At 38.6% G+C, this 18783-nt stretch overlaps 1 protein-coding gene across 1 annotated transcript in view; it reads left to right on the forward strand.

The window, feature by feature from the left end:
* Positions 1-18783, forward strand: part of LOC131967100 (contactin-3) — a 132827-nt gene that overhangs the window by 52187 nt on the left and 61857 nt on the right. Inside the window, exon 2 of the mRNA XM_059328619.1 lies at positions 13089-13152. The gene's annotated coding sequence lies outside the window, so the exon portion shown is untranslated. The remainder of the gene's footprint in view (positions 1-13088; positions 13153-18783) is intronic.

The following is an 18783-nucleotide window of genomic DNA, read 5'->3' on the forward strand; positions in this document are numbered from 1 at the left end:
TTAGTGCACTTACCTGAACCGAGATGGGTTGATTGGTTTTGATGACATTGGTATTCCATTTTCCTCCTTGGATTGCTTGATTTTTAAAACTGTACAGTAAGTGCTGTCATTCAGCCTGGAAAAGTTATCCTCAAAGTCATGAGAATATACACACAGACATTATTGGATTTCAACAACAGTCATTTTAAGACGCAGTGTTGGCGTCTTGACGGCAACTGTCAGTGTCATGAAAGCGTAGCCGTTTGCATGGGCTGCACAAGTGTCCCAGACAATTAAAAACTTCATTTTTTTGTTAGTCAACATACTTGGGGTTAGAAATTAACCTGATGGCCCGGTGTCATACGAATGTAATGTCCAACATCCCATACCCTAAGGGTGTTTTTTGTGTCTAAACTCACTATATTAAAACTAACTATTCTTTTAACCCCATAAGACTTCTTTCTTTTTTTTAAGACACACGTTGGCAGTCACTGGACGCCACTATGCATTTTCTACCAATGGAAAGTTCCTAGTCCCCAATGGCCCATGGCCACAAAAATGTATTCTCTTGGCCACCAAATTTCTTCTGTTGGTGCCAGTGGCCACGTTTTATCACTTGAGAATGAGACCATAGGACATAGCATCCCATTAGCTCGATGGCACTATCAGTAAGATCGTTGTTTTTACCATGTGTCTGTGTGCAGTCCATTAAGTGGTGATCCGCTGTAGAAATTCTTCCATTTTGGTTGCCAGGATTGTGGTCAAGACCACAGCTGGGGGAATATTACTAAATTACCTGCTGATTGTGTGATTTATTAACATATTCTAGCGATTGTCAACTCTGAAATAAATGCTGCACACCCCTGTATTGCTTTCTCATTGACATGTGACGGCAGAGTGGAGACTGAGTGATGTGCCTCTGATGTTAGAGAATATATATGTTTAGAAGAACTTCAGTTTTCAATTCAACTAAATTATTATAAATCCAGTAATGTCTTCTCCTTTATTGAAGAATCACACTTAAGGAAGACTGTTTTAAGTCATGCTAAAAAGGGCATTTTCTGTATTGTTTTACATACATTTGGGTCTCAAAAAAATGAACTGACTACCAAATTCAGGGGCTATAGTGGCGGTGGGGCCAATTCCTAAGAGAATTAACATCTGTTTCTGATGGTTTGTTTGTCTGGTGACAATAAAAGCCACTTAAAAAATCTGAAATGATTCCCTCCTGAGTTATGATCTTTTGTCCCAGACGATGGTGCCTCACGTCCAGAACTAGCGTAGAAACTTTTTAAGTTTTGCAGTTGGCCAGACTCACTGCTCTCTGCACCTGTTTTACACAAATGAGGGATCTGACAACATGTTTGGATTTCCTTTTGATCTGACTCCGAGCACAATGTCTACACAGGCTGTGTAGTGAAAACAGCATGTTAGCGGAGCAGCAGCAGAAGCTTCAGTGCTCCATCTGTGTCTTCACAGGCTGCGTTCAGGCACACCATCGAGTGCAGGTCACCTGTGTTTTGGCAGCGCTTTGAAAGAAGAAAATAGACTGAAAGCTTAAAAATACACTTTGGTTTGTATAGCAGGAGTTAAACACAAGCTGTTACGCTGCCTGTGTAGACAGCTGCATTGATTCAAATAGAATTGCAACTGTTTCGTCTGACGTGTGTGTGTGTGTGTGTGTGTGTGTGTGTGTGTGTGTGTGTGTGTGACAGACTGAAAAAATGCAGCTGAAAAGCCTCCCGTGAAGACAAGCCTTGCAATCATATGCCATAAATACAACACAAATTTACTTTACAAATTTACTTAGTTACACATCTAACAGTAATGGATTTACATTACCAATTATGGTGAGGGGAGGTTCTGGCTATTAATGCCAAACATATAAGATTAATCTCTTCTTGGAATATTTCTTGGGAAAAAAAATACTTCATACAAAGACATAGTTTGGACAACATACAATTGTTTAATGGATTTTAAAAACTTAACTCAAAACAGTAGAACCATCATATCTTCTATGAAGAGGTAGCTATAAAATAGTCCCACTGTAAATGGGAGTGGACCTCTTCAGCTGCCACACCGTCAGGTCCGCTAAATGTCATTTTGATCCATTATTTTTATAAGTTAGGCAGTTTGATTGACATTGGACGTTCAAATCAGACTTGGCTTTCTTTCATATGTCTTCCTAAACCAGTCTGACCAGTCATGTCACATTTCAGGCCACTTTTACGTCATGCTAGAACAAGTCACATTTCTGCACTGGCCGGGGGCAGAAGTCAGATCAGCAGACTGTTTACATAGAGCATAGAGGAGAGGACAGGAGAGGCTGTAAGTAGAGGTTGTTAAAATGCAAATATTTTAATATGTATAGCACATATAAATACTTGTGGGCCCTGGAAAAGTGTTGTGACTTCCATTCAGTTCCAGTGTCTATCAGATAATTATTTTTTTAATATTTATTATTATGTCCTGAAATTGCTTGGGGTTCAAAGGGTTAATGACCAGATGCAGTTACACAGGTTGACAACACTGACTCTTTCAAACAGGCCACAAACAGTTGTCTCCTGGATCAAATTCGTCACTGTGTTGTTGGCTCATCAACCCTGAGCAAAAACCTTCACGTTAACCATTTATTTCAACTGTATGGGATGGGTTTACATACAGGTCAATGAAAAGCCTGATGCATCTCATGCTCATACTAAAGGGTGTCAGAAGCTGAGGGCCATGACAAGTATCTGAGGAGTTTGGAGTGACACTGTGCTGTTCGTACAGGCGGCGTGTTAGAGAGTATGTAATGAAGGACAGATACACTCAAAATGCCAAATGCATCAAGCTAATCTCTGGGGTTATCAGAACAGGAAGAAACTGGTGAAAAAAATTTTACTGCTAATATCCATGGATCCATTATCCTTAACTGCCTATCAGAACTCAGGACACGGGGTGCTGGAGCCGATCCCAACTGGACAGGTCATAGAGACAGACAACTATTCAAGCTCTCATACACACCTACGGGCAATTTAGAGTCACCAATTAAACCTAGGCTGCATGTTTTGGGACTGTGGGAGGAAGCCGGAGTACCCGGTGAGAACCCATGCTGACACAGGGAGAACATGCAAACTCCACACAGAAGGCACAGGCCAGAGTCGAACCGGCGACCCCCCTGTTCTGTCATATAAAATGTAATTAATAAGATTGATACAAGATGACTGCATGCATTTAGCAACTCTGCATTGTCATCTAAAACAGCGATTACTTCTACAGTAGAATCAAATAAAATCCAAATATAAATACAGAAGCCCCTCTAGGAGGTTAGTGTTTATGCAGTTTGTGCATGCAGGGTTCATATGTCATGGATTTGCTGGCCAGAGGGCGAATTATTAGGATAACAATGTTACTGCCTCTTACAAGCGGCTCTAGGTGGAAACAAACTGACATGGCTTCTTGTGGGTGGTTTATTGCTTTCGGCACTCTTTCCTTTTGTTAGAATATCTATTTAAAGATGCATAACTGTCACAACATACTTATTATGATTGACAGTTTCGACTAATAATACAGAAACTCTATCGTATCTTCAGGACTGAATACTGTATTTTCACATAAAAAGGTCTTGTTTCTCCAAAGACTAATGAAGTGGCTACTGCTGATGAATTTGGCTCACTTAGACGTATGAGGAGTTTCCGGGTCTTTCCATTGAATGGGATACAGATCCCTGACCAGCACATACATCACTTGTACTGGAAGCAATCAATTGGAGAGGAAAGGCCTGACGCAACACAGCTGAATATTTGGAGGCTTGGAATTTGAAACCATGAATTATTCAATGGTGGCACTTTAATGAATGTGAAAAGACTTTCCCTATCATTCATAATCTGTACAGCTGCTGTAATGTGACTCTGGCTGTGGGCACTTAGTGGGGTTTCCAACAGGCCACGTGATACCTGAGCATGGAGAGAAAGGGTTGCAATGAATGTTCAGTGCATGCAGAGAGAGAGAGAGAGAGAGAGAAAACCTGGAACATATCTGTTATATTTTAGTATGATTTTCCAAAAGTTACACTGAGGGCAATAAAAGTCATCTAGTTATTGAGATTTTCATCTTACTCTCCAAAATATGAGTAATATATCAGCAGCCCTGAGAGAAACAATCTCCAGCAGCACAGCTTCACGTATAGAAATAATTACCTGCTGGACACGGGGAAGGACATAGACGAATGATGACAGAGTGATGCCTCATGATTCATATTCTGAAGTTGTGCTTAATCACAATAATATTGCCCGAAAGGATGGTACCTTCCTGCTTTGAGACACAGTGCTACAATATTTCGTATATTTTATTTGACATTGAAAAAGTAATATGAATGGTCATTGATTTATTATATCATATTTATGAATTTATTCATGTATTGGTGCTTGTTCTTTGGGTTTAACATTGATGATGTCAGATTCTGCATTTCTTGATGACCTGTTTTGAATTAACTACTTATTCAAAACAAGACACTTTTGAGTCATAAAATGCATTACTTTATTACGGGTAAAAAATACAAAATATATTTTCTTTTATCTTTTCTTTATCAAATGAAAGATTCCTCTGTTTGTTTCTGAGGTAGAGTAATATATGCAAAACAGTGGATTTTTGTAAAAGTGAAGCTAAAATACCATGTCCTAAATAACTTAAAAAAGAAAAAATATAAGATAAGATAATGAATTATCCAAAATCAAATAGATACATGATAATACAAAAAAAGAAAATCTCAGCATATCTACAAATTTGAGCTAAAGCTAGTATCTCTGGACATTCACAAAGCACACTTTTTTGTCTCACATCTTTTTTGATTTATTGACTTCCTCCTGGATTCCTCCAAACTTAGTTGCTGCACACTTGGGCGCGATGTGGCTCGTTGACAGACTGGCCCATCTACTCTGAGCTCCTCACCGTATCTCTAAGGCTGAGCCCAGCAACTCTATAGAAGAACATCATTTTGGCAACCTCATCTCACAAAATTACATGAAATGACCATGGCTTATTAAGACCGAATTCCATGCTGGTAGCACTTAATGCATGAAAATTATGTGCCACCAGCACTCAGTGAGCATTTTGTGGCCCACGGTACAGTTGAACGTTCTAAAACATCACGCATCATTAGAAATAAACGTACGGTTTGCAGTTTGGGTGAATTTAGGCTACAAAACCATTGACCTAGGTTTAAGGTAAAAAAAACTTCCTTGTATAAGGCATTATAAAAGACAATTAAAAAAGTAGATAAATGCACATAAATGCCAGAAGTTAAGTAGTTACGAGGGTGAAGTGAGCCACGGAAGTAACGTAAAAATGGTAAGTTATGTATAAAGTGGTTTTCTTTTGTTTTCACATGGGACACCAAAGTCCGTAGTTTGTTCGACCCATCCGCCCGAGTGTGACATCTGCCATTTAAACTATGCATTGCCGTCACTCATTTCTTCTACAGCACTGCTAAACCAGGCAACTGTGTGCCCAGCATGAAAAAAAGGATCCCCATTCACTTGTCATTACGTGCCACCAGCAGTGGCCACTTCACGTAATTTTGTGAGATCAGGCCACGCATTTCGGCCACATGTATACGCAATCTTATTCTTTTGTTCAATACCCAAAGCCCATAACTGTGAGATGAGCGCTGGAACATAGATTGAGTGGTAACTTGCCTTCACCTTCTGGCTCAGCTCCTTCTTCAACACAACGATCTGCTACAGCAGCCTTGATTGCATTCTGACCATAGACTGTATAAATAATGGACATAGTCACCGTGATGTCACCCACTGGTGAGCAGGCATCGAGTTCAGCGTTACACTCATCGCCATCTTATTTCTGATACGGGGAGCAGACCATATTTGGACTGTGGAGGAGCGAGAGGGATCTGATCACTGACTACAGCCTCTCTACACCTCAACCTGACTGAGAGAAGTCGCTGCTAATTCATGTTAGCATTAACTGGGATGTTCATTTTGGCTAGCAAAAAAACAAAAACAAAATGTACTATACTGACCTCAGAAAAATGAACAGCGACTCATTGGAGTGTCTGTTTTCCAAACAAACGCTGAACAAGACATTTTTACTGAACAAAACGTTCAAATAAACTGTCATAAGGTGAAAATACAGTGAAAGGGTCAAAGTTATGAGACTAAACTTGTAAACCTCCTTTTTTTTATATCTATATAACTTTATATACAACTTTATTTACACGTTGCTGTGGATAAGTCGCCTTGTTATCCACCTGTCAATCAAAGGTAGCCACGCCCCAAATCATACGATTCTTTATCTTCTATTTTCTTCTAAATGAGGCCGTTATTAGAACTATTGACACCAAATTGTCTTGAAGATTTTTTTTGCTAGAGATTGAGACCATAGTGAATTCTGAGGTAATAAATCAAGTGAGAAGTTTTCTCATTTTGCACTGAAATGAATGGACAGAATTTTTTTGCGGCCAAACTTTTTGGTAGAATTCAGCTTAAGGCACTTCCTGGTTTGCCTCCATGCTCAGGCACGGAGGTTGCCGATTCTGACCTTCCATAAAAAACTGTTGATGTATAAATGTTTGCAGAATGGAAAATACTACCAAGATCTAAGTTAACATAAGACCCAGTTATGTTTGTTTTCATCATTTTAGCATCATCATACTTAATTTATTTAGTTGTGTTTTTATGAATGATCTGATGTGGACTGATAACATTTTGTGCTTTTCAAATGCTGAGCTGAAGACATTATGCTGCACTGACAGAAAAACAAACAAACACATATCAACTAAATTCAAAAGTTTTCCTTTACTGGCCATCTTCATGCTGTTGTTTATGTTCTACAAGTTATTTTCAAAATGTTTTACTATTGTCATCCAGAAAGTTCTGTGGCTTGTGGTTTAGTCTTATCATCTCATTTCTCTGCAGTCCCTTTGACAGCTCCAAAAGGCTAGACGGGGTTCCTCACCAGATAAAGGGCTAATTAATGTCATTGATCTGTTTTTAATTTAACAGCATGCAAAAGCTTAAAAGTCAAATTTGTCAGCCCACATTTATTGAAATGAAAATGTCATTGATTATTTCACTAATTTTGCTCTGACATTCAATCCTTAACTACATCAACATTCATATTCACAAGTTAAAAGATGCTTAATCTGTCTAACACATAAATTGCTACGGGGAATAGAATAATAATAGTAACAGGAGCCAAGCCTTAAGGCTGCAGCCAATGCCAATACAACCAATAGCAGGAACCAAACATGAAATTATTATGCTTTCAGGCACAAATCGAATACAATGTGAGGGAGTTTCTCCATCATTCCTCATCAAACTGTTTCCAAGTCACACTAAAAGGCTTTTTCTTAAATATTCTATGATCAGGTTTTTAGACTATTCTGGTCATGTGCTCATGAAAACATTTATTTGCCTGTATATGCTAGGTGGCTTTAAAAACTAGGATCATGTAAGTATCCAAGTTTCAGATCACTGGTGACTTGATTCATGAGCATTTGTGCTCAAAGTTTTGATGCCGGGGCGTCCCGGTGGCTCACACTGGTAGAGCACTTACCACTAAGGCTGAGTCCTACTGCGGCGGAGCCGGGTTCGAATCCGGCCTGAGCTACCTTTGCCGCATGTCTTCCCTTCTATCACCCCCTTTCACTCTTTGACTTTCAATAAAGCATAAAAAAAATGCCCCAAAAATAATCTTAAAAAAAAAAAAAAAAGTTTTGATGCCAGTTTAGGGATATGCATTTAAAGCATATGATTGAGAGCCGCACAGATTCAGTACATACTATGATGTTGGCCACTTTCACCAAACAGTTACTCACACACTCCATGGTACCTTCCATATTAAATTGCAGAGTGGTCCACTAACATCACCAACTTAAGTTAACATCAGGAGCATTGATGACAGAATGTGATGACAACTTGTTAGTCTGGCCATTCTCCTCTGACCTCTGGCATCACCAAAGCATCAAGGCTCACTGGATATTTTCTCTTTTTTGGACCATTCTCTGTAAACCCTAGAGATGGTTGTGTGTGAAAATCCCAGTAGATCAGCAGTTTCTTCCCGTCTGGCACCAACAACCATGCCATGTTCAAAGTCACTTAAATCCCCTTTCTTCTTCATTCTGATGCTGGTTTGCAGCTCCTCCTCACCATGTCTACATGCTTAAATGCACTGACATGCTCCCATGTGATTGGCTGATTAGATATTTTCATTAACAAGCAGTTAACAATACCTCGTTTTCACGTGGTCAGTTCTCGAAATCTGATAGCACTGTGGGATCTGATTATAGACACATTTTAGTCAGATTCCAGTTAGGTTTAAATGCATGCACTGGAATTGTCTATTCTTCCTCCTAAACATTAAGCTATATATGTGTGTCCCTGTTCAGTATGTCTGTCCTGTGGAGACACAAGGTTGAGTCTGAAAAAGTGACAGGAAAGTTGGGACTGACTCTTGAAGGGCTGATCATTTCAAAGATTGTTGGAGATAGCCACCACTGACTTGGTTTTCAATGATTTTCACTCGGAGACAGGCAGAGAAGAGGAAGAGAAAATTGTAGCACAGATGAAAAGTGATGAAAAGGCCTATACATTTTTCCCACATTGTAAGAACTAACTCTTCTTGCCTATCACAGAAATAAATTAGTTGACCTAGGTGTCTCATTGACACAGACATGTGTAAGCCTACTGTCTGTGTCGATGTGAATGAGCTTTCATAAAACATGTTGAAGCTGATTATTATTGGCCTTGTTTCATTGAATTAATACAGAATTAGAAGGTACTGTAGCATGCAGCAGAGAGAATAGGCGAATACATCCTTTATTCCTTTTCTTGTTAGAAATAAATTCGATTCAGGCATCTTAGTCTTATGAAGGATGTACAGCATTCCTAAATATGTGCAAAGAGGCTATGTGTCTCGGCTGTGGGTGTGCACGTATTGAGAGAAATCCATGGGTCAAAGGTTTTAGTTTCAGTCCAGCTACATACCCTACAGGTTTGCTCATTATCCATTCTATTTTGAATGAGCTAACGTTCACTTACCCTGATGTAGCCATAGAGATAGAAAATTACATTTTGAAAATCCTACAACAATGTCTTTCTAATACCAGACTTCTCTGGGTAATCAGACCTCTCTGTCACACCTCTTTTTATAGGGGCAGTGACATATGCACAAAGAGAAGTATATATCGTATAATTCCCCTGTGAAGGTGTTTTTGGCTAACACTGCTAACATAAACGTTCATGGAGCATCATTCGCATCCATTTGGAGTTTGCTGAAAACTGATGCCTGCTTAGGTGTTGCAGGGAGGAGACCATGCTCTGCCCAAAGATTAACCCATATGATTTTTGTATAAGGTGCTTTATACCCTCATTCTTTCAAATGTTAAGCAGGAGGCTTAAGTCAGCTCTGACTAAAACAAACAATATACAATACCAAACGACTCCTTCTCTGAGTGTGAGCTGTGACAGCAGAGAATTTGAGTTAACTTAGATTTTAATCAACCTCCAGGCATGATAAATGAAGCCAATGCCAAAGTCTTTAAACCTGCATTTTTTCGAAAGGCCTACAGGGGGCAACTCCACTGATGCAAAGTCAGTTTGTGTGAAAGTCATAGGAAAATAACCATACTTCTCACTTCATGTATTGTACAGTACAGTCTCATAATGAGTGTATGGTCTCAGTCAGTAATTTCAGGTCTTCTTCAATACAGGTTGATGATATTTTTTTTTTTTTTTTTTTCAAATTTAGTGTAAAATAGATGATTAGAGCAGGGAATGATTTAGCGTGGGCTACTTTGTCACAGCTTAAGTTAATCAAAGTTAACATTTTTGTCATGTAAAATAATCTTGTTTTGTGTTTATTTTTTAACAATTCTCCCTTATTAACCAAGATAGCTAGCGAGCACTAGCATTAGCTCATACATAGCGTGTTTATAAAGTGCACTTATTATCATCCAAACAATGTTTTTTTCCTCAATACAATCAATCAGTTTTTCCCCCCCCATGCTTAACCTAACTGCAACATTAGCTACGTGTTTAACATTACGACTGTTACATTAGGTGTTCTCTTGTCACTGGTGGGGAACCAAATTTAGGAAATGCTCCTGTGGGTTGTATTAGAGGCTACGAAAAAACACCCTATGTGGTTGTTTGGGTTGGAGGACTTGTTGGATGTGAGTGGTGAGACTGAAACATACAATACATTTGTGATAGAAATCGAAGAATCAACAATGTCAAGTGTCTACTCTCCCAAACAAGTTCCCAGAGAAGCTGCATTCTAAGGTTCATGTTTTCCTCAATCATAGTTTTTGTATAACACCTAACACCTGTTACCTATTTTTTCCAAAACATACTCTTTGGTGTAAAAATGTTTGCTATTTGCTTTTCACAAGGAAAAAAGGGGGGCACCGTTTTCCTCTGATGTTTACAGTGCAATCTAGTGAATATAGAGTGTTTTTTATCATGCTGGTGCAAGCAGGGCTCTATCCACCTGCAGAATCAATCAGTCTTTTTGTGATAGCTCTGCTGGAGTCTGTCTTGCTGGAAACCAAATTACACTGAGTAAATGGCCTCAATGGTGCCAGTGCACACATTCAGGTCATTATGATTAGTTTTTGGTGCGTCTGGAAGTACGTATTTGTGATGTCAGACCTTTTCTCCTCTGAATAAATGTAGCCTCTTGTGGAAGTGCACTTTTCATATTCAGAAAAGTGGGACTGATGTTTGTTCCTGCAGTGCATGCCCTACATACAATATGGTTAATCCTCTGTATGAACTGTCTCATTTGTGGAAGGAGGTGCAGCTGCTCAGCAAAGTAGCCTTTAGTCGTATGAAGGCCACACCTTTGTAGACCTCATTCTTTGAGGAAGGCGGACCCTGAAATGGGTCACAGCTGCTGACACAATGTAGCCTATTGAAAAGGTAGAGCGCTGAATGAGGAGCTTATGAAGCCTATATTGCCCCTTCTATGATAATGAAAATGGCGAAGGATGCCATTGTTGATCAAAATAACCGCATGTTCTAGGTCACTGACATAACTGTGTCCAGCACTTCAGCATTAAGCCTAACCCTCTTATTTTTATTTTATTCCAACTTTATGGGCAACCGTTTGCAAAATTTACAAACCCGTTCATAACAATATGTTGTCTTTCTTCTTCTTTACAAGCATTTTTTTTTTCTCTCAGTCGCTGGTTAGTAATAACATCTTATTGTGGAGTAGCATCACTATATAAGTTGAACTTCCTTTCCATTCAGGTAGCATAGGTACTATCAATATATACTTTTGAACAGTTTGTATCATATGAATATGTAGAACAGTTCATGATATCTTACGAAATATGACTGCTCTATTTAACATATTGAAATCACCACAGTTTTAAATGTGGTTAATGCTGTGAAATTAAACTACACGTTTAGGTTTAGGCACCAAAACTACTTGGTTAAGTAAGAAAAACAAAAAATCATGGTTTAAGTTTAAAGAAGTATATCTGTTATCTAAGCAGGTTATGAAGTTACACATAGCATAGACCTAGTTTTGTTTGGAAGTTAGCTTACATACGTAATTAAAAAAACTTCAGACTTTTGGTTTCACACGGGACATGAACAGCAGTCTCCTTTCCTCCCGTCATAGTTACTATGGTCACTAGAGGTCTCTGCCTTGCAGGAAACATCAATATTGATCATAATAGAGTGCAAACCAAATTACATTTTGTAGGCCTACCTGAAAGTAGCATCATCATGGGGCCTATTGAGAATTTCTATGGAATTTTTGCATTGGATTTTTAATCATGGCAGAAAAAAAGCTTTGTGGTAAACACAATGATGTTTACGTGTTTTGTTCAGCAGGATAATCTTCACAAATGAACACCACTTTTATGATGTTTGAAGCGTTAATGCAGCCAATGAAAGTAAAAAGCTAACGTTACGCTATCACAAACTACTCCACGGTCACATGACTTTTACGTTACTACCGTTTTGCTTCAGACCCTCTCAGACAAGCTATCCAGTGGTTTGACAAGCTAGCGATACCGTAGCCTAATAAATGGTTTAACACATTTTACAATCTACAAGAGTTTGCAAGAGCACTGAAAAACACGACTAGAGGCTGTATGACGGATTAGTAAGAGAGTTCCTGTCCGTGTCCGGCGTGATGATGTTTAATGTCCCCGGCAACCACTGCAGTCTCATTTAGCCACTTTTTAGCAACTGAGGACACATAAAAACTTCAAAATTCACATGTGGGGGTATTTGCTAACATATTTTATGTTGTACAACAAAACGCACACATCTCTTAAGCTTGTGTTGTGCACAGACCTTATTTCAGGCATCTAACCTAAAATCCATTCAAAATCCTCATGAGTTTGAGATGTTAGACCCCAGCACGCTAAAATGCTAACTTACTTCCTGGTTTTAGGAACTCGTTCCTGTGGTGCCCTATAAACCTGGCTCACAATTAAGTGGGTTATATACAAATTATATTACATTACTCTTCATAGAAATAAGAACAGCTTGACTTTCTGAATCAGGTTACATTTCAGATTATGAGCCATTTTAGCATCAGTTTGTTGAGAAACCTTTTGTGAATTTTTACAGAGTAAAAGTAGATACATACTGCAATATTATAGTGGAGGCATTATTCAGATGAATTCAAGATACTATAAACATGACAAATTGAAGTTTTGAGTGTTTAAAGTGAAGAAGTGACTGATTGGATAAGCCAATACACAATTAGTGTATTTTGCTGCACCATAATTTGATGGTTTTATCAGCATTACAGCAGTAAAATCTTAATTTTAATGGGATATAATCAAAAGTCTGTTCTATAAACTAAACATCCATCCATTTATCTAGAGCCCTGTTTACCTGAAGAACCCAATCTCAATCTGCATTTTTATCAGTGGGAGCAGCATTCGTGACTGTCTTTTCTGTGCTATAACTCTATGCTGAAGAAGCAGCATAAAACCTGCTGTGTGTTCCAAATTGTATCCCTCCTGCTACCGACTAAACTAAACTCTGACCATTTCAATCCTCATGTCTTTGGATTATTACTACAAGGACTCTCAATATATCCCCTCTCTCCGTGTCCCCTTCTGTTGTCTCTCTCTCCTTTAGCTGGCCGAAAAGGCTGATTGCGTCTTGGCTGCGGAGGAAACAGCGAGCAGACTCCACTTACTCTGTGAGTACTCAATCAGTGGGAAACATGCTTGTCTGTTGGGCTTGGTGATTTATTACATGCTATAAATGACTGCGACCAAAGCTGTTTTTCCAGGTAGAGGAGCGGTTGTAGCATACAGTAATCTTCTCATCTTTAAAATATGTGTGTGGCCATATATATATATATATATATATATATATATATATATGTGTGTGTGTGTGTGTGTGTGTGTGTGTGTGTGTGTGTGCATGTGTGTGTGTTTTGTTCTTGCAAACCGCAATTGATTTTTATGAAGAACTTCGGGCCACTATATGTGACGCATACTGAAATAAAGATATTAATCTTAAACATATAATCTGACAGATATGTTAAATTAGACCAAAGCTTTACTATTTCAAAATAAAAGTCCTGGAACCCGTCCTGGAAATCTGTGTTGTTATGAAAATAAGAATGATGAAATAGCATTTCATTATAACAAGTTGAGATTTAATCAGTTTCCATTCAGTTATCTCACAGATTCTTGTTGTGTTAATATGCTTTACTCAGTTTTTACAGGTGGTTGTTTATTTCAGAATTATTATTTAATTTTGGACATTTCCGCTTGGTGGTTGATCCAAGTTAAAAAAATATGGAGCAATAAAAGAGAATGAATTTGCTGCAACAATTTAGTTAGATAGGTAATTGATTAATTCATTTAGATTAAATTAGTAAATAGGGAAGAAATATTTTGTATCATCAACAAGAAATGGATAATTACAGCTATAAAATGCATCCAGTTGGAGTACCAATTGTTGTTGTTTTTATGCCGCTGTTAGAGGCAATGTTCATATTAATATTTGAGTTTAAACTCAGCAAAGGTGCGGCATTCTCCTATCTGACTGGGTACTGAGTTCAAAAATGTCGTTGCTCTGATGGAGAATGCTGATCTGCTAAACTCAGTTGCTCTGTGCTGTATCACACAGTCACCTCTGTGGGAGTTCCTTGTTGACCTCCTATTTACTTGGTGTTGTGATATGAACTCTTTTAATAAATAAAATAATAATAATAATAATAATAATAAATAAAAAATCTATGAAAAAACAACAGCATTCCCTAGAACACACTCTTGAACTCCCTCATCAACTCCTTCACATGCCTCCACCTCCACACATACAGAAATCAGCTGTTATCAGTGTGGCCAGTATGGAATTGAAATATACAAAGGACTGCCTTGTTCTTCTTCTGAAAAAATAAAAAAACAAGAACAAAATTGAAAATTTACAGTTAGGCCAACATATAAAAGTAGGACACAACATAGAAGCTGGTTGTAGCTTTACAGACCAAACTCCCTCCCAAAAAAGCAAAAACTGGCAATAGACAGTCCAAGTACTTTGTATTTTCTCACTTCGAGCAATCATAAGTATTCATCTCACCTCTGAGGTCTTCCCAGTGCTTTCCACACCCCTAACTTCATGTACGGTTCTGTTTGCTGAGTCTATATTGAATTGACATGATGTTAGCTTTCAATATTCTCCTCCTTCTTTTAGTCAATGAGTAATATGCACTTGCACTGGGATTGACAGCTTGCTACCCCCATCTGCAGCACTGCTCAGGCTCCCTTGTGGCTGACTGGATTTAAGATGTGTAATCTGACATCAGGAGGGTTTTCTGGATATTTACAGTCTGACACCTTTTATAATGAAACAAAGCTGTAAACTGAAGCCTGTACAGATGAAACATGTTTTAATAAATTAGAGTATTAGAACAATCACTATAATGAGGGAGGCTTTATGTTTTTAGTGCTCTGAGCCGTGATAATGTGGTGTCAGGTTGATGTCTTTATGAGGCCTGGTGTGATACAGATTTTACCATGGTATACCCCCCAAAAAGGAAAAAAAATAAAGCCTTAATTACCTCTCACAAGGCTGCTGAAGTTAATTTCTGTAGTCACGTGTTCAACCAATTACTCAGAGTGTAATGAAGTGGAACACCAGAGTTCACTGGACACCCTTCACCTCCCTTTTTTCTTAGCCTAGTTTGGCTATTCCAGAGTGGGAAAGCTAATCATCACTAAACATTAAACCAGGCGATACTTCACTCTGGATACATACATTTATCCGTGTCAATATCCATTCCGGCTTTAATCATTTCTCCACAGCTATCTCAATATCACGGGCTAGTGAGAGAGGCAGGGGAAGCACATTATCTATGCCGGGGTGTTACAGTATTAGGGATTATCCCTGACAGATAGTTTCCCTTCCAGGCACCATTAGCTTGGCCTCATCCCATTTGGTATTTCCAAACACCTGCGACCACCATCCGCTGGGCACAAGAATTATTACCATTGTATTTTTTCTAGGGTATATAAATTAATCATGGGGATCACAAGCAACTACTTTAAATTTCTGGACTGTGACCAAGAAACACATCCTCCCCAAGGATGCCAGGAGCCTATGCATCATTAAAACAGAGTTGTGCTATCTGACAGAGGAACAGTGCCAACTCCCTCACTTATATACCTTACGGGATTGTGGCCTCTGCATTTCCACACTATGCATAATAGCTACTGTCTATGGCTAAATGCAATCAAGGTCCTTGAGTCTGACTTTGAATGCTAAATGAACAGAGGGACTCGTGTTTGCGAGGAGACGAAATAAAGTTGATCGGCTTGAAAGTGAAAGTGGACAGCTGACTACAGCGAACATAAATTAACATCGATCACTGGGCAGAGCACGTACACTAATGACTCAAGGCTGCAGGGGCTTGTTAGACAACCTCTGCAATGGACTGTAATGGTCCCCATATCCTCACAATCCACTAAATACCAATGGCTGTGATTCCTCATTGAGCATCCGTGTATTGGCAAATGATCCGTCTTGGAATCACACGCATGAATGAGTTATGTGGGTATTAATATAGATATTACCTGGAAGTTATACATCAAATGGCGCAATTAGCTCCACCTCATGTTGTAGAGGGGAGTTAATGCTTCTCGTTACAAGCTTCTGAGTCATTTCAACTCAAAATCAGGCTCAAAATGGCAAATACATAACTATTAAATCAGTTTGATCAATATGAAGAACCTCATACGGTTTCATATATCAGCTTATAAAGCAGCTAATTGTAGCTGTCAGTCAAAGATATGAGACCACTTTTATGATTCAGGATTTCATCTGAGTCTAATTTGCTTCGTTCTGAGTTCCTACGCCTACATGGTGCTTGGCAAGCGAGTCTGAATTTTAAAACCTATTGATTTGGAATTACTTACAGGTGCTGGCCTATAACAGTATTGATTGCAGATAGGCATTTTGACAAAATGTCTGGAAAACATTTCACATCGATTTAAAGTTTCTCAGAGGCCAAAATAAAAGCCTTGCATCTAACTGTAATTGCCATATGCAGCTTTGTGTCATTCTCTTCGCACCTATTCATCCAGCATCTTAATAAACATATGGTTTTATCTCAGGTTCTTACTGAGAACAACATGAGGCACAGCAGTTTATTGAAAGATCATTTCATAGGTCAGAATCCCAAGAAGCTTCAGCTTCATCTTCTTCTTACATGGATAAAGTTTCTTCATTGGTTTTTTCCACAACAGGCAAATATATCAACCCTTATAAGGAAAGACATCAAGCAATTCTCCTGATATTGATCCATCCTTCCATATTTGATTGAGACTTATGACAAGACTGTGGGCAGGATGACAAACAAGAAGGCAGAAGGTTAAAAACAGTGGAAACTAAATCAATAATGATGACTGACAAGATGAAGCTTGGATGATCAGTATTGTGCCCCCTCAGAATAAATAATGGAGAGCAGAATAAATCTACTTCACTCCCTATATGGCTAATGCTTTTTCTCCCTTCCTCTCTTCATGATTGGTGATTCTTCCTGTTTTGTTGCATCCATCTGTCGGCAACAATTTACTACAGGCACTGAGACAGAAAAGGACAAAGAGGAGCTGTTATGTTTGTGAACATTGTGGTTCTTTATGAGGAACCATAAAAGTTTGCACATATAAATTATTTTTATTATTATATTTGGGGTGATGGGTGGCATTTCCTCCGTTCTGTCAGGATGGGGTCGACAGTGTCAGAGTGAGAGAACCACTTGTGTACCAAACCGACAACAACTGCCCCACTGCCAAAAACTTTTCCAGTGCAACTCACACTTTTTATGTTCTTCACATGCTAAGATGTAGATCTGGAGACATAAGCATGGCCACTCTGACCTCACCCATCGATTAGTGGACTTCATTTTGAAGCCTGGAGTTTGGATTTTTCACTATCTTTGGTGTTTTTGGAGGCAGAAGTGACCATATTTAGACAAGATGGTGGAGCTGGAGAGATTAACCAGTAACCGGTACCAATCAGGTGCCATGAGCATAGCCAACACTAAGTTACCTAGCTTGCTTAGCAAGGTGCATATGTAAATGAGACTAACTGTAATTTTAATTTGGATTCTAATTTTGGCTCCTGAAAAAATTGTGACACTGTGAAAAACAGAATCCAATAATTTGATTATCCTTTGCATTATGTTTTAATTTAATACAGTACATAGACAGGATATTTAACGTTATTTACCAGGGAAACTTTTATAAACAAATGCAATCATCCTCAGTTTGATGTTCTTATTTATTTTTTACACAGGGCCTTTGGTTTCTTCCATATTAGGGTTGTACAATATAATGCTTTGCAAGACAACCAAAATGTTGCAATTAACTAGAAAACACACACGGAAAACACCCAAAAACAAGTTCAGGCTATTTGAATGGCTGCCAAGCCATTGTTCTGACATCCCATTGGTCCCACAGCCCAGAAGAAGTGATCTTTCTCTCACCCTAACCAAGTGCTTTTTGTGCCTAAACCTAATCATTACCATAAAACAGCATTGTCACACAATAAGACATAATTCATTTTTAAGAAGCACATCAGCAGTTACTGAACCCCAGGATGTAGTTTTGAGCTATTGTGCGTCTGACTGATATGTCTATGCGTTGGACCAATGGAATGTCGGAACAATGAGCAATCCCCATTTAAATGAACAGTTATATAGATAGACAGTACTGGGATCTATCCTGATTGACAGGCAGCCGTAATAGAAACTAAGTGGGAAGTTGATTAATTTTCTCATAGATTTTTATACAATCAGACCAGTGGAGTCGCAGGTTAAAGACACTTCCATATTGGCTTCACTTTTCAGACCCAGATGCTACATCACTTCTTTTATACAGTCCATGTGCAGACAGTCGGAGTGCATTGAGTTCATGCAACAATAATCCTTGGGTTCACAGGGTGTACCAAACCACAAAAATCAAGTGACAGAACAACTTATACTGACTGGTTTGAGATCAATACACTTGCAGTCACAACATGAGTTATGAGGCTGTGCTGTTACATGGTATAAATCTGTATTACCAGATGTTTTTGGTCACTTGTGGCAGCAGGAAAAGCTGCAAACACAAAACTGACATAACTTTTTACATTGATACAGTGAACTTTAGTTAGCGTATTTATACAATAGACATGAAGCAACATTTGCATTCATTTAAAGTCAAGTTGAGGCCACCTGATGAATGTGCCCAATTATCAGTCTCCTCAGAGATAAGGGGAGCTGCTGAGTCAGGTGATACTAATCTGTGGGTTTAAATATTGATTATAGAAGCTTTCAGCA

Source organism: Centropristis striata, chromosome 3 (assembly GCF_030273125.1).
Source record: "Centropristis striata isolate RG_2023a ecotype Rhode Island chromosome 3, C.striata_1.0, whole genome shotgun sequence".
Classification (NCBI taxonomy): Eukaryota; Metazoa; Chordata; class Actinopteri; order Perciformes; family Serranidae; genus Centropristis; species Centropristis striata.